The following is an 18,283-nucleotide window of genomic DNA, read 5'->3' as shown; positions in this document are numbered from 1 at the left end:
ACCAACAAAGCTCAATATCACCCTCTAAAAAAGGGGTAATAAAAATGTTTTCCTAGATACACTATGATCCCTCTTGCCTCAACCCTTTTGTTTTTCCCTTTCCTTTCTACTTCCTCTTCCTTGTTCTTCCAGATGGCTTAGGTATCAACACCACTAGAAAATCTTCCTTGACTGGGCTCATTTTGGGTTAAGTGTCCCTCTGATATGCTGCCCTAGTACAACGGGGCAAAGAGATCAAAGACCATGTCATTCATTTTTTGCAATATCCAGTAACTATAATAGTGCCAGACACATTTTAACAGCATCCAAAGTGATCCTCAGCACAATACATTTATCTTTGCTATATAGCCTTTGGGTCAGATCCAGCAGTCATCATGATTTAATCTTGCCATATAGGAAACACTGCTTTGGTCATTACACCCTCCACTTAACAGGTCACTGTAGTTTTCAAATTCCAAGAAAAATACCTAAAGAATTAAAGTTAAAAAGGAACTGAAAACCAAATACTCCAGGCTAGAATTCTCCTAAATTCTCTACCTACATGTCTTGCTGCCTACTTTATCTCTCCTCTTAATGTTCCAAAGGCTTCTCAAACTCAGTATGTCCAAAGCAAACTTATGATCTTCTCCCTCATACCATGGTCTCTTCCAGTATAATCCTTCATCAGTAAAAAAAAAAAAAAAAAAAAAAAAAAAAGTAACATCATCATTTCACTGAGCAAAGTAGAAAACTACTGGTTATCCTTAATATCTTTATCTCTTCTACCAAATCAAAGCCATCATCAAATACATAAATATGTCTCGAATTCAACAAGTTCTCTATCTCCAACATCAAATCCCTGATCCCAGCTACTATTACATCTCTCCTAGACTACTGTGCTACTTATCTGGTATCTGGTTTCTCTACATCCCCTCTTATCCTCTGCAATCTGTTTTCCACATTGCAGCTGGAGTGATCTTTTCAAAACACTAATCTGATCACGTTACCCATCAGATTAAAACACTTCAAAGGCATCCTGTAAATCTCAAGATAGAGACCAAAATCCTTAACTAGCTTTACAGGGACCTGCACAGTCTAGCTCCTATCTGCTTCTCTGGTCCCATCTCATACTGTGCTCCCTCTCCCTTCCATTCTATCTACTCTGACCATCTTTCAGTGTCTGTTCACATCAGTCTCCCTCCTACCTAGGGACCTCTGTTGATGATGTTTCTCTGCCTATAATGGTCTACTTCCTTCCCTCAATAATTTCTATTCATCCTTATTTCTTCAGAAAAGTTTGCCTGACTGGTCTAAGTTAATGCCTCCCTCCCTCAAAATTATATGCCATTTAACACTATGTATCTCTTATCCTTGACATTTATCATTACCGAAATTTTATATTTATTTATGTGATTTACAATTGCAGTTTTCACCAACTTGACCACAAACTGCATAGTCAGGCACCATAACTGTTCACCATGGGATCTCCAAGATCCAGCTCAATGCCTGGCATAATAGGTACTTAACAAATATTTGATAAGTGGTAGAAGGGAGGGAGGGCATCTGTTAGGTGAGTATACCTTTGTAACAGAAAAGAACAAATCTGACTCCATATTAGATCTGTTTCTTTGGCTTTAACCCTGTGCCCTGTTTTCTAGGCTTAGTCTTTCTAGCTCTGTACCTTTTGTAAAAGAATATTGCCTTTAGCCTGAAATATACGGGACAGCCTATTCTCAAGGCTCTTACCTTTAAGGACATTTTGCACTTATATAAAGATGACAAGTTGAAGAATAGAAAATAACATTTGTTTTGTCAGAGGTTTTACAGGGACAATACATGGACAGCTACAAGAACAAAGAATTCCTACAACAAGAAGTTTGCAACAACCAACCAAACCCCCACCCTTTTTAGTATAAAAAGGAGCCTGAATTCTGACATGAGTAACACGGTTCTCCAAGACATTGGTCTGCCATCTTCTTAGTCTGCCGGCTTTCCGAATAAAGTCACTATTCCTTGCCCTAACACCTTGTCTCCCGATTTACTGGCCTGTTGTGCTGTGAGCAGAATGAATTTGGACTCGGTAATACCTTCACTGTATTCAGTCACCAATGTCCTTGAATGTGGAAAAGGCAGAGACTCTATATCAAGGTAATTAATTTAATGTGAGGAATCTAATCATTATAATATAAGGGTTATTCTAAGACTGCCCTCCTTTCCCCTCAGTCTCAGAATAACATATTTTTCTTCATTCAAAACTGGTGAGCTAATCTTCTACCACAAAGAGAGACTTCAGAGATCATTTACTCCATCCCTCTCATTTTAGAGCTAAAGAATATAAACTCAGAGATGGATGTTAAGTGACCAGCCCAAAGTCACATGCAACTTAGTAGAACAGAGCCGGGACTAGAACCTATACATATTAATCTAATGTTGTATCTACTATGTCTACCCTGGTAACACATCATGGATTTTTTTTCAGGGAAAAGGATGCAGTACTCATTAATCCTGAAGGTACATACAAGTTTGTCTGATCATATGTTCTAATTCTGGGTTGAGAACATGTGGTAACCATAATTATACTTACAAAGGGCCATGTAAAAATCATATACTTAGTAACTGCATAGTTCTTATCTATGAGATGAGTAATCTGAAAGCAGTTACTTAGACATCATCAGAAGTGGAACCCCATGGAAAAAAATTTAAACTCAATTGTTTCATGGATGTAAGACGCCATGGTTGGGTAGGGGCGTGTCAAGAGATTAGTTCTGGATATGTTGGACTTGAGGTTCTAGACATACCTAACAGGTAGTCCTTCATATGTATCTAAAGTTCAAGAACAGTTCTGACCTACTAAAGCCTTGGATAATGGGTTTGAGGACAGAAAACTGTGAGCCAGATGCCTGCCTTCAGTGAAAAGGAGTAATGTCTCGGAAAGATATGTCAGCAGAAGGAAGGAAAAGAAGGTTTTATGATGAATGACACACACCTCAGAAGAATATATTTTATTTTACCCTATTTAAAATAAAGGGTGGAAGAAAAATGATTCAGAGGGGAGATGGAAACTAAGAAGGATAACAAATTCACCTCCTGACACTGAAGTATACAGGAAGTAATAAAATAGGATGGATACTGAAATCCTAGTAATAGCAGACTAAGTAAATCCAGATCAATTCTTTCTCTAGAAACTACTACAATGGTTAATAAATTTATTTTAAAACATTTATGATTTGTTTGATGGCATCTAAGAGTTAGAAATTCAATTGATGAAACTAGATTATTATCCCAGGTTGCCCTCAGAGGCAATAGGAATGGACCCATGGGAATATATACAATGGAGTCATAGACTATAAAATAACTAAACTTAGTAAGTTAAACACACCAATTAAAAGACAGTTATTGTCAAAATAGATTTTAAAAATCCACCTATCTGTAAGAAATTCATTTTAAATATAGTGATATAGGCATATTAAAAATACATAGACGGAAAATATTTACCATGGAAACACTGACTAAAAGTTATCTGTAGTAGTTATACTAGATTCAGACAGTGTGTCCTGTGTAACAATAAAATAGTCAAGAACAACGAGAGGCGTTATAGGATGAAGAGTCAATTCACCAAAAAGATATAACAATCTTAAATGTATATACACCTAACAAATGACTCAAAAACATACAACACAAAAACTGAAAGGAAACATAGACAAATTCAGAATTATAGCTGGAGACATCAATGTTTCTCTCTCAGTAATCAACGTAACTAGTAGAAGAAAATAAGCAAGGAGACAGAAGAATAGAATAAGACCATCAACTAACTGGATCTAATTTCCATTTCTGCAGTGCATGACCTAACAATAGCAAAATACATGGAACATTCCATATCCAGACTCATAAAACAAACCTTCACAAATTTGCAAGAAAAAATATCATACAAAGTATGTTCTCTGATTATAATGAAATGAAACTAGAAATCAATAACAGAAAGATACAGAGAAATCTCCAAACACTTGGAAATTGTACATCTTACATCTAAGTAATTCCTAGGTCAAAGAGAAAGTTACAGAGGAAATTAGAAAATATTCAGAACTGGGAAGACATGAAAACACAACATATGAGAATTTGTGAGATACAGAAAAAGTAGTCTCTAGAAAGGAAATTTTTATCATTAAAGTCTTATATTAGAAGTTCTCAAATCAATAATCTAAGCTCACCTTAAAAACTATATAAAGTTTGTATACTACAATCAAATGAATTTATATCTGGAATGCAAAGATGGTTCAATATTCAAAACTAAATCAGTGTAATCAGTGTAATCTATCATATTAACAATCTTCGAAAGAAAAAACCTCACATGATTGTGTCAGTTGATGCTGGAAATGCATTTGACAAAATTCAGCATCCATTACAAGATACAAACTCCTAGGAAAGTAAGAATAGAAGGAAATTTCCGCAACATGATAGAGGACATCAACAAAAAATGCAGCTCACACCTTTCTTCATGATGGAAAATTAAATGTTTCCCCCATAAAATGTCCTTGTTCATCATTCATATTGAAAATAGAACTAAAAGTCCTAGTCAGTTCAATAAGGCAAGAAAAATAAATAAAAAGTATATCATTTGGAAAGGAAGAAATAAAGCTGCTGTCCCAAAGACAACACAATTGTGTATATAAAGAGTCCTAGGAATCTACCAAAAAAAATCTCCTAGAACTAATCAGTACATTTAGCAGCGTGACAGAATACAGGGTCAGCGTACATGCCCATGTGTGTGCATGCACACAAAATTATACTTCAATTATATACAATGCATTTCTGTATATTAGAAATGCACAAATAGAAACTGAATTTTTAAAAACAGTATCATTTAAAATAGTTCCTCCAAAAATGAAATACTTAGGTATAAATCTAACAAAACACAGAATCTGTATGCTAAAAGATAAGAAAGGCTAAAAAAAGAAATTAAACCATGTTCATGTCAATTCTTCCAAAATTGATCTATAAATTTAATATAATTCCAATCAAAATTATTTTTGTATATATAGACAAACACTAATGTTTACATGAAAAGGCAAAAGAACTGGAACAACCAAAACAATTTTTTTTAAAAAAAGAATAAAATTGGAGGAACCACAGCAACTGATTTTAATGACTTACTACAAGACTACAGTAAAACAGTGTGATACTGGCAAAAGGATAAACAAATAGATGAATGAAACAAAACAGAGAACCCAGAAATAGATCCAAACAAATGGCCAATTGATTTCTGATAAAAGTACAAAGGCAATTCAATGAACAAACTCCAACCTTTTCAACATATCATGTTGGAAAATTGAACATTTAAACATCCATATGCAAAAAACAAACAAACAAACAGAAAACCTCAACCTAAATCTCACACCTAATAGAAAGAAAGAAAGAAAGAAAGAAAGAAAGAAAGAAAGAAAGAAAGAAAGAAAGAAAGGAAGGAAGGAAGGAAAGGAAGGACTTACTCACTCACTCAACATATATTACAGCCCTAAATGTAAAATGTAAAACTATACAACTTTTTTTAAAAAAGGCAGGAGAAAATCTTCATGACTTCAGATTAGCCAAAGAATTCCTTAGACATGCCACCAAAAGCATGGTAAATTAAAGACAAAGACCACAAACTGGACTTCATCAAAATGAAAACTTTGCTCTTCACATAACAACATTAAGAAAATGAAAATATTAGCCACAGACAAGGAAAAAACATTCACAACACATATATCAGACAAAGGACTTGTACTCAAAATATGTAAAGAACCACTTACAATTTACTAGTAAGAAAAAAATTTAAAAGCGAGATAATTATTTGAACAAAATACCTCACAAAAGAAGAAATATAAATGACCAATAATCACATGAAAAGATGCTCAACATCACACTTTCAAATCACAATCAATAAACAACTTGTTTGCAGAATATAAAATTCCCCTGTAGGAAAATACAACCAAATTTTCAAATGGGCAAAAGAGTTGAACAGATATATGGATTGCAAATAAGCACATGAAAGATGTTCAATATTATTAGCACTGGGGAAATTAAAACTAAAACTGTGTTGAGATAGCACTATATACCTATATGAATGGCTGAAGTAAATAATACTTAAAATGACAAGTGCTGATGAAGATTTGTAACAACCAAAACTCATACATTGATGGCAAGAATGCAAAATAGTACAACCACCCTGGAATATAGTTTGGCAGTTTCCTATAAAGATAAATGTATACTTACCATATTTTACACCAATCTCTCATCTAGTTATCTACTGAGGGAAATAAAAACTTATGTTCACAGAAAACACTATACATGAATGCTTAGAGCAGCTTTATTCATAATCACCAAATGTCCTTCAGGAAGGGAAAAAATAAACAGCAGCACATTGATACAATGAGTCCCACTCAGCAATAAAAAGAAATGATCTGTTGAGCTTGCTACAAAATGAACAAATTTCAAATGCTTACACTGAGGGAAGAAAGCCAGTCTCAAAGGTACATGCTATATGATTCATTCACATAACATTTTCAAAAAGATAAACCTTTAAACATTTAGTAACAACAACAACAAAAAAGTCAGTGGTTGCCAGGTGCAAGGGATAGGCACACCGTATAAGTTCAAAGGGATAATACAAAGATTATTTAGAGGTAACAGATTTTTTCTGTATCTTGAAAGGTACGTGAATCTACATATCTGTGTTAAAATTCATAGAACTGTCCACCAAAAAAAAGGACCTTTTTGGGGGGGCTTTCTTTTTTTCTTAATTGAAGTATAGTGAGCTTACAATGTTGTGTTAATTTCTAGTGTACAGCACAGTGATTCAGTTATGTATATATATATTCTTTTTCATTTTCTTTTTCATTATAGGCTATTACAAGATATTGAATACAGTCCCCTGTGCAATACAGTAGGACCTTGTTGTTTATCCATTTTATATATAGTACTTAGTATCTGCAAATCCCAAATTCCCAATCTATCTCTCCCCATCTTCTCCTCTCCAGTAACCATAAGTTTGTTTTCTATGTCTGTGAGTCTGTTTCTATTTTATAAATAAGTTCATTTTTGTCATTTTTTTTAGATTCCACATATAAGTGATATCATATGGTATTTTTCTTTCTGGCTTACTTCACTTAGAATGACAATCTCTAGATCCTTCTATGTTGCTGCAAATGGCATTATTTTATCCTTTTTATGGCTGAGTAGTATTCCATTGTGTGTGTGTGTGCACACACACGCACATACACACAATCTTTATCCAATCGTCTGTCAGTGGACATTTATGTTGCTTCCATGTCTTGGCTGTTGTTAATAGTGCTGCAATGAACACTGGGGTCCATGTATCTTTTCAAATTAGAATTTCCTCTGGAGATATGCCCAGGAGTGGGATTACTAGATCATATGGTAAGTCTATTTTTAGTTTTTTAAGGAATCTCCACAATGTTTATTATAAGAAATACTCCTAAATAACTCATAAACCAAATGGAGATGTTGGAATGGAAACTAGAAAATATTTCAAACTGAATGATAATGAAAATACTCTATATCAAAACTTATAGGATGTACCTAAAGCTATGATTAGAGGAAAATTCATAATGATACACTAATACAATAGAGAAGGAGAAAAATTCAAAACAAATGAGCTAAACATCTTTTTCAAGATGGTGCAAAATGAAAAGTACATTAAACCTGAAGAAATTAAAAGGAGAAAAAATAAGATATAGAAAAATAATAAGAATTAATGAAAACAAATACACACACAATGCAAAGAATCAAGAAAGACAAAGGTTCATTGGTTGTAAAAACTAATGAAATAGAGAAATTCCCAACAAGACTGATTAAGAAAAAGATAGAAAGCGCAATTGATATTAGGATGGGAAAAGGATTATCAGTACACAATTAATTATATGTACAGCAAATTTTGATAGAATACTACAAAAATATTTATGTCAAAAAAATTGAAAACATAGAGGAAATAAACAAATTCCTAGAAAAAAATTAACTAACCAAAACTGACACAAAAAGAAAGAGAAATCTGATTGGTCCTATAACTATTGAAGAAATTAAATCCACAAAATAATCTTTATGTTAAGTGGCTTCTCTGGTGAGTTGTATCAAAATATAAGGAAGAAATAACATTAAAACTATACAAATTCTTCTACAGTATAGAGAAAAAGAATATATTCTATGACTTTTCAACTGGTAAATGGATAATAATGTGGTACATCCTTAAAACAAAATACTACTTAGCAATACAAAGGAACAAACTAACACGTGAACAATCTAACCATATCAAAAGCATTAGACTAAGTGAAAGAAGCCAGATACAAAAGGCTACATACTGTATTATTCCATTTATAGGATACTGAGAAAAGGTAAAACTTTTCAGTTTGATAAGGGCTGGAAGTGGGGTAAGAATATTGCATACACCAAAGAAACTTTTTAGGATGATGGAAATAACTTTATATCTTGATTGTGAGAGTTACATGACTGTATATATAGTTTGTCAAAATTCAGAGAACTGTATAAGAAGTGAATTTTACTGCATGTAAATTATATCTTAATAAATCTAACAAAGGAAAACCTAATATAATAAAATCTAATAAACATATATTTATATTTATATATATTTACACTTATATATATACATATTTAAAAATCTAATAATATTGTATCAAAATTTCTAGGAACAGTATCAAAAGTAAATATAACCAGACATTGCTTTGTTAGCTTCAGAGCACGTATCATATGATAAAATATCAACATAATTCATCTGGGCTTGGGTTAAGCCATTACAATTTTTTCAGATTAACTTTGAAGCTGCAAATTTACTGGACCTAACACTACTGATAAATGGATGAAATCTAAGCATTTTCAATTAAAGAGTAAATAACCTAATAGTTACTTATCAATCTGAGTGTGCATGTATTTAAACAAAAGCACTACTCTTATTTGTCTAGACAGCTTTAAATGATGAAAATATATTTTTCTACTATTGTCTTTCATCATTTCTGTTGAGTGGATTTAATTTCTAAGTAGTCACAATATAAGTTTTTACTTCTGACTTATTCCAAATACACATTAGTCTTTTTCTAATGTGGATTGCCCTCCTTCATCTTTCTCAAGAAAAGGAAGCTAAGACTATAATATGACAAATTGATTTTCATGATCTACTTCCAGGTGGCATGTCACAGGCTGGTATATCCACAGGGGCCAAAGACTGCCATTTCTAAACTCCCTCTAGGAGTTCATAAAAGAATTAAAGGAGCAGCACTCGTTGTATTTCCCTAACTGCACCCTTTGTGTTAGTGATCATCACATATGTACTAACATTTAAAAAGTGCTTTGTGTCTATATCCACAAGATCCAGTCTCTGAGATTCATCCCAATATTTCTGTAGTTACACGCAATCACAGAACCCAAGGACCATATCCTTAGCACTAAATGAAAAGCATTAACCCCAATAATACCATCTGGAGTTTTTCTGTTATTACATACATTCAGTGCCTTGAAATCTAAGATATGTTAACAAGAAGTATGTTAACAACTCACTCTACTTTCGTGGAAAGTGTACCCTGTATCTACATCAATCCAAAGAGATATATGTTATTCCTATCATCTGGCTCCACACACTCCATTTACTAGGATAGTAAAAACATTTAAACCAGCCACCTTAAAACTGTCATACAATACATCACATTAGGATATTTAAAAAGATCATCATGTAGATATCTATTTCCCAATCTTTGCTGTTTAATCAAAGGAGGTTAAACTTCTGCTTCTCTACTTGTGCTGACCAAGATTTAACTGTATGTCAACCATGTAGTATTACAGCTTATTCCAATCTGTTCTACTTTGGAGATGCCACTCCAGTGATCACTAGACTGAGAAGACAGCCTGTGAGAACTGAATACACTAGAGTTTCTAAAAATATTGAACAGATTGTTTCTATTTGAATTCATTCATATCTGGGATATTCGGGGTGCTTTACAATGAGGTATAAATAAGAACTATAATGAGTAATTATAAGCAGCAGCTTAGCTTTTAAGGGAACTGCTTATTTATTTAGGGAGAAAAGACTTGGCTGGCACTCCAAGTTTATTCCCTCTATATCCTTCTAACAATAGTACAGAATTTTTAGCTTACAAAGCCATACATAACCTAACTAAGGCAAACACCAAGGCCTTCAGTCAAAGACCTCTATGGGGTAGTATATTTAAGTCTAGTAGTTTGCCCTGTAACCATGTACTAAATCAACAGAGTAGGTGACACCAATTAAGATCCTGAAATAAATTAGACTAGGCAAAAAGAGTCATCAATGAAGACTCGAATTTTAATCCATATTTAAAATATAAATCCTAGAAGTGACATTCAGTTTTTAAATGACTGATGCTAAATGATATTAATTGCAGAATGATTGATAACATTCTAAGTATAGAAAAAGATAGTGGAAGTTATGTAGACTTTTAAAAAAATGTAGAGACTTTGATGGAAGTGATGTACATTTATGCGTGTGCATGTGCAGACTTAAACCAGGCAAGGAGTAGTCGGAAAAAAGCTTATTGTTCTCCTAATACCAAAAACTCAATTTTATCATTTTAAATGCTCATAAGCTGGATTTTATTAACTAGAATCAACTTCTAAAACCATCGTTTATTTATACATTCTACAACTATTTGAGTACTTGCTTTGATCCAAGCAAATACAATGTTGAATAAGATAGATAAGGTATATGTAATCTGGTAATTACAAGATTTTATAATTGCAAAACTTCCTTTTCAGATTAGGTGTAGATACTATAGGTGCTAATTGCAGAGCTATTCAGAACACTCATAAGGGGCAGGGATATTTCATAAAGGAAATGACTCTAAAGTGAGCCAAAAAGATCCACGGAACTGACAGGAGAGTCACAGAGGAAAGAGTTTCTAAGGCTTAGGGAAGATTTCTTTAAAAAGACACAGAAGTAAGAAAAAAGAATAATTATTATTAGTAAAAAATAAATAACTACCATTTATTGAAATCCTACTACATAGTACTAGCATTCTTATACACACTGCTTCTAATATTTACAGCTTTTCACCTATCATTATCCCAACTTTACAGAAAAAATTGAAGGCCTAAAGAGAATAACTTGCGCTGTGAGGAAAAAATTTTTAATGATTTGAGAAAAACAAAAAAGATTACTAGGTGTTTTGTCTAGGGTGCCTTTCCAAATTATCTCCACCTTTCTGCCTTTCCTCATCTAAGACATCTTAAAATTCCACAAAGTATAGATAATTGATAGCAATGCAAACGATTATTTTCCACAGATATGCAAATGAATTCATCCAGTGGAGTTACAAATTATTTTCCTCCTATGTGGACAAAGCCAGTTTTGAATTAATTAAGCAAGTTTCTGTCCCGTATTCCTTGTGGCCTACATATGTATCTGCTCTTTGGACTCTCCTTTGAGCTATTGTAACATCTTACTGGGTTCCCTCATTAGTTAATGAGTTAAATAATAGCTTTGGCATGGGTTTATTAATGTTTATGAGTCCTGATTTTACCTTATTAAAAAATTATCCCTTAATAGCTCCAAAGCACAGTAAGTCAGAACTTGAAGGTTTGCATGGATTCTACATGGTTCCAAATACAAAGTTCCTTCCATCACACACAACTCACTACTTCTCTCCTTTCATACTTGAAAGTTACTGCCATCAGAATTTCTGCAATACCTCTTGTAAGGAGTCTCAACAAATTCTTTACAGTCCATGTGATACAACTTACTAAAAGGTCCAGCTTGAGGCTACTTTCACTCTTACTAATTCTTCACATAACCATAACTCCTCAGCTTCCTGTGGAATGAAAAAGGAAAATAAAAGTACCTTCTCTCATTCCAGGCTTTTCACAGCCAGGCAACCACACAAAGAAAGAATGAACCCACAATTTATGTCACTTAATGCTCTACCAGGCATAATTCAGGTCAAATTCCACTGGGCAAACTCTGGGATAACTAAAATGTACTAATATAATGAATAAGTGAAAGATGGTGGTGACCTGAAGGAGAACTTATAAAACCCTGTCTCCTGTTTTTGCTGATAATTCTTTTTGTTATGCTGGATTCCCTTTCTTGACTTCACCTTTTTGAAAAATTATACATTGTTTCTGAACAAAACTAATACCTAGTGACGAATACTCAAACCCACACAATGGAAATTGGGTGGTAAATTTCACTGCAATATAAAACACCCAACAAAATAATGAGCTACTGTTACGGTATTCATTCAAGGAAACTGTAAAAACTTTAACTTAAAAAGGAAGAAAAATCTAGTGCACACACTTTAAAGATGTATTTGTTTACCTGCTTAATAAAATTGACAGTACGAAGCTTCTTTTGCATGTTACAATGACGTGTTAAAGGCATATTTCCTTCGAACCAAACATTTACCCTTCGCCACTGGTGAAAGGCAACAAGATCTCTTTACAAAGTCTCGTCTTTTTCAATAAATTTTGCATGAAAACACGTTATCCTGGCACAAAGTTGCCTGCTGTCACATTCGAAGTGTGATAAATGTTTAATGAAAACAACACCACACAGCTTGGTGTCAGACAACAGCTATCACACAGCCCTGCTTTGATCCAGACAGACACTTAAAAGGAGTTCTAAGCACACTCTGCACCACAGAACTCTATAACCTATATGCAAATTGGGGTAAATTAGCATAAATGACTTCCTGCTGCATAAAGAAATAAGAGGTAAGGAAAAATATGACAGCATCTAAGAGTATGTAACTGCTGTCAAAACTGAGTCCAGCATTCCCAAATTACTTCCAACATCTTCTGCCAAGCACTAGATAGGAAAAACTTCATCAACAGGAATTTATTACATGAAGTTCTACAGTTGAAGACTGGAACAATGCTAAGGTCAAAGTCATAACCAATACATACAGTATGATTACATGGTACTAAACTTCTTAAACACACTGCTCTAATACTTATAGCTTTTTGTTTATCAATATCCTCATTTTATAGAAGAATAAATTAAGGCTCAAAGAGAATAACTTGTCCTGTAAGGAAAAAAAATGTAGATGACTTAAAATGAGCAAAAATTATAATTTTTGCAATTTAACTTTACCCAAATCTAAATACATTAGCACACTTTTTTGTTAAAGATACTCTACTCAGAATGGTTATATGTTCAAAGGTAGCAATTCCCATGAACAAAAAGTAGATGTTGCTTCTGCTGATATACTTTTTGTGTTTATAGTCTATAAAGACATATCTAAAATAGTTTTGAAATAAGTAATATAATTTCTAATTATACTGCACAGTCAATTTTTTTAATGAAAGATTTTACAAATAGATAACTACAGGCCATGGGCTATAACTGAAGCCCAATTTCACTGCTTTCCCAGTGGCTTCTATATAATTTTCAAAAAGACTTACAGAAGACAACTGATTTAGTGGGAGTCACATTTAAGAAATTCTATTTATATTTATCCCCCTCTCCTTACCCACCAAAAGTTGCCAAGACATGGATTTGCATGTCTAGAGGGAAAGTCTTATCTCTCTCTAAAAGTGCAAAGCTTCAAAAAGCTATGTAAAGAAAAAAAGGAAGAAAAGTATAAACTCAAGTGTTTGAGCAAAACATTCCAGAAGTCTTGATGGGCACATTTCTGAGAACAGCATCCATCTACCAAAAAGCTAGCAAGGGAATAATAAAAGTAAAAATCTTTCACAGTAGCACATCATAAAGGAGAATACACTTAGGAATACTAAATTAGGTTCCTGATGAATCCTAAAGTTAACCAAATTAAGAAAGTATTTTACTAGGCAATAACTGCTTTAAACCAAGTTCTTCAGGCTGGTGATTTAAATCATGATTGAAAATAAATTCAAATCAAATTCATCCAAATTCTACTCTTAAAGATGGCACTATGATTTAAAATAAATAGTAAAATGTCACTGGTGGTATTAACATATTTATTCATAACTAGTGTTTCAAAGGAGTTCATAAAAGATGTTTTATAGTGGCTGACTATGTTTTTTGGATCTTGATCAAAATGTTTCCAAAGAAGGCTCAACAAGCTACTAATCCACAGAAGACTCAGAAGAGGTGTACAATGTTCACAATCATCAAATCAAGTTGTACTTACGAGATGCCATGCCAAGTTTCATTTTTCTGATTTCTGGCTTGCAATAAAAGTTTACTTAACAAAGTCAGGCTGTTAAGTAGCCAATTTCAACTTAATAACTCTATTATTAATAAAATTTGTTTTCATACTGCAAAGACATGTCCTCATAAAAGAAATATAATTATCTAAGGATATATTAAATATTTGTTTAAAAAATTTGGGGTAAAACCTAATAAAAACAAACAAAACCTGCATCAATGTTTAAAAAATTAAATATTCTTAGAAACTAAATTTTATAAATGTAAAACATTAAAAATTAAATTCTTTAAATCTTCTTGATAAAATCTAAGACAAGACTTAGTCAGTGTCTTTCTTATATTCATCTTTAACTCAGCGTTGTAAGGGAAAGCACCTTTCAATCCCTACAAACCACTGAAACTCTTCTAGTTTATATTAGGTCTCCCTCATTCAGCAAATTAATAATATAAATAAATCAATTTATGACATTATAAGATAAATCCTAATTATAATCATTCAAATGTTCCAAGAATTTCCAGATATGTACTTAATTAACTGCTATTTTTAAAAGGTTTTTCAGAATTATCTACTTTTGTATCTTTTTTCTCAAAAGGCTAACAAAAAAGCTCTTCCTCATTAATAGGCTCATTAATTCCTACTTGACCATTCCTTTCTCTCCTGTTTTTATTTTTCTCAATTTATAAAATGTCCTTTACCTTTACTGTACTTACTCTCCTTGCTTTGTACTTCATAAATGTATGCTTTATATTCTATCAGTATTTATAAATATTGATATTTTCCAATTGGTTTGATAAAAACAAAGAGTGTCATGTACGCATAAAGAAGCAGAATCACATGGGTTGTTATTGTCTCATATGTGAGGAAGCCTCTAGATTATTTAGCACAAGCTAAAATACTTGTCATTGGGTTGTACAATCACAATGAACTAATACATAAGCCCTAATTAAATCGTTTGTGAATCTTTTCTCCTTTCTACCTATGCACGTTCTTAAAAAAAAATTAGAAAGTCAGTGAACCCATCATAGAAATAAACTAAGGCCTAAAAATTTTTGTGGTTTTATTAAATACAATTTATAAGTAAACAGATGAAATGCTGATGTGGGAAAGCGAGGAAGAGAAAGAAAAGAAGGAATCAATCTTATACTAGTGGCAGATTTCTGACCTGATCAGAGAAAAACAAGGCATAGAAAATTCTTTCAGTTTTCTTTAGGCATTATCTAGGAAAGTTTAAGCAATAGTATATCACTTGATCTCAAACACTGCATGTCATCATCAATAGTTACAGATTACTACAGGAGTAAAGATAGTGAACCAATAAGAGTCAGGATGCTGTTGTTAGTGAACTTTAATTAGAAGCCTAACTTTGACATACATTTATGAGCTTTATAATCACAAGTCTTTATCTATACAAAGAGGGTAATAAAAACACCTATTTCATTAGATTATTATGAAAATTAGGTAATACATACCAAATGCTTAACAAAATTTCTGATACTTAGAAAATATATTTAAAATGCTAGACATTTATTAATATCTTCACTGTAAGTAAAGCATTTTATTTACACCTCAGGTAGACCTGATCATAAAACTATTCTACTTGAGACTTTACTGGCTTCTCACTGACTCTAAAGTCCTTAACATAACATACAAGGTACTTCAATAATCACCTCTCATCACTATTCCTTTTCTTCTCCAAACCAATCCCTATTAGACTTCAGTTCCTCAAATGTACCAAACTCACTTTGCTTTCCTCCAAGTATTTCCATACGAAGCTTATTTTGCATGCAACACTCTCTTCTATCTCTTTCTTCTTTCAGTGTATAACCATTACTTCTTCCAAGAGCCCATCCCTAACCTGCTGACTAGTCTACATCAATCAGCTTAGTATTGGTGGAATATCTCGCAACCAGAATGTGTCAAGACTGAGGATAAAATCCAACATGCTGAGACTGACCTGTTGGAAGGATAAAAAGCGCCCAGCTCTGCTTACCTCCAAACTGTCTGCTATATTAACAATAATGTACTTATTTAAGCCAATGTTAACAAACTACAACCCTTATGCCAATCTAGCCAGCTGCCTATTTTTGTAAATAAAGTTTTATTGGAATACAGCCATACCATTCATTTAGTATTATCTATGGCTATTTTCATGCTAAAAGGACAAAGTTCAGTAGCTGTAACAGAGGCATATGGCCCAGAAAAGCCTAAAGTTTTTTCTATCTAGCTCTTTACAAAAAATATGCTGCCCCTGATTTAAGCTACATTTAGTTAGATTTTTTACATATAGCCAAAAGCATTCTAACTCATACAAGTTAGTTTCCTACTGAAACATTCATCTGACTCCACTGTAATTATTTATATATCTGCCCTTCTACATATGCTTATTTTGCTACATTCATAGAATCTCCAAGTAGCACTGACGGGCCACTATGTCCCTATTACCTAAAGTAGTACTTGACAAACAGAAGGAATTCAAATATTGTTGACTGAATAAGTGAACAAATGAATGAGCATATCTGATCAATAACCAATAAATATTTATTAACAACTAACATATATATTAGGAATTCTGAGTGTTAAAAAAGAGTATAAGACACATTCTCTGTCCTGAATGGTTTAAAAATCATGTTTACGAAATAAACATGTTAAGCCATAATATATATATATAATATATATATATATATATGCTATTTCTGGAGCAAAGCAGGGTGCATCTGTCATATATAAATACTACCATGTTAAATGTATACAATGACACAGCCCCTACCCAAAATCCTAATGTTAGATTGTACCAAAAGGTTAGAATTTGTGTTGTGTTAGATTGTACCAAAAGGTATGAATTTGTGTTGTCAGCACTAACCAGAAGAGAGGGCACATTGACATAACACTACCCTGTACTATGACCCACAAAAACCATGAAGACGACAGAAGCAGGCTACTTACAGCTTTTCTGGCCTCAGTACTTGGGGCTCTTCAACTGACACTGTCTATTTCGACTTTGTTCATTGACTTTGTTGAGATTTAAGAAATAATGACAAATACAACATTATTGTCTTGTGAACCTGTCATCCAGGAATCAGTCCCTTGAATACGATCAACTCTGAGTGATGGAAGAATCTAACCTGTAAAAAAGCTGGTTCAGAACTTCAAGATTAATGTCACCATGTGAGACCCTTTCCTGAAACTACCCAACCTCTCTTTTTATTCATGTTCTCATTTTTCTTACCTTTAAAATCACCCAACTAATGCTCTATGTAATATCAACTTTACACAAATGTGTAAATATTCTAAAAAAGTAAAATTTAGTGAAGTAGAAAGCAAAAATTTAATGACCAGTAAAAATCATAGTCACTTCACACAGTCATGTAATATTGAAATGTAAACCAAAAGGAAGAGGGGAAAAAAAGAAACAAGGAGTATCTCCTTGACTGACACAATTTACTTGTCCTCTTAGTCCATATTTTTCAGTCTCAGAAACCTATTCTACATCCCCTGTTCAAATCTACCATCCTCCTTTCTCCTTTTATCAACAGATATCCCCCATACCCTCTCTGATCCTCATTCCACTCTACCAATTCAGGCTAAGTCAGCCTCCCTATCCTTAAAACCAGATATCCGACCCTATCTCCTCTCCTGTAATATTTGACAATCCTTAGAACTAGAAAAAGACAGAATTCAGAATTTTGCAGGACCACAAGTGCTCAATGCGCATTAATGGTTGTAGGGTGGTCAGGGGAAAGAAAGTCTCATAATGTTATATTCTTCCAAAATCCACCACAAATTTATCATTTCAAAGAATACATAAAAGCCAAGAATCTGGGCAGTTCTATATATCACTATAAATCTGTATAAAAAATTAACACATAGACAAAGAGAGGGATAAGAAGAGTTCCATATCCTTCAATAAACTAAATTCTTCACAGGCTCAAGATCTCAAGGAACCATATCCAAGATATTGGTAAGCTCTTCAATTTAACACTGAAAAATGATACACTAAAGATAAACACTTTTGTACTGAAGTATTAAAGTGAACATACATAAGATGTTGAAAGGCTGAAAAAAGAGGATAAATTCCAAGATGTTCTACTTCACAGAAGCTGCAATTTAAGCTACTAACCAAGATTCTGTTTCATTTTAAC

The 18,283-nt window shown here is 33.0% G+C and overlaps 1 protein-coding gene across 5 annotated transcripts in view; it reads right to left on the bottom strand.

Moving 5' to 3' along the window:
• Window positions 1-18,283, bottom strand: part of RSRC1 (arginine and serine rich coiled-coil 1) — a 355,005-nt gene that overhangs the window by 253,454 nt on the left and 83,268 nt on the right. The window lies entirely within an intron of this gene.

Source organism: Vicugna pacos, chromosome 1 (assembly GCF_048564905.1).
Source record: "Vicugna pacos chromosome 1, VicPac4, whole genome shotgun sequence".
NCBI classification, from domain to species: Eukaryota; Metazoa; Chordata; class Mammalia; order Artiodactyla; family Camelidae; genus Vicugna; species Vicugna pacos.
Note: the sequence above shows the minus strand (reverse complement) of the source record. Positions and strands in the feature narration are given on the sequence as shown.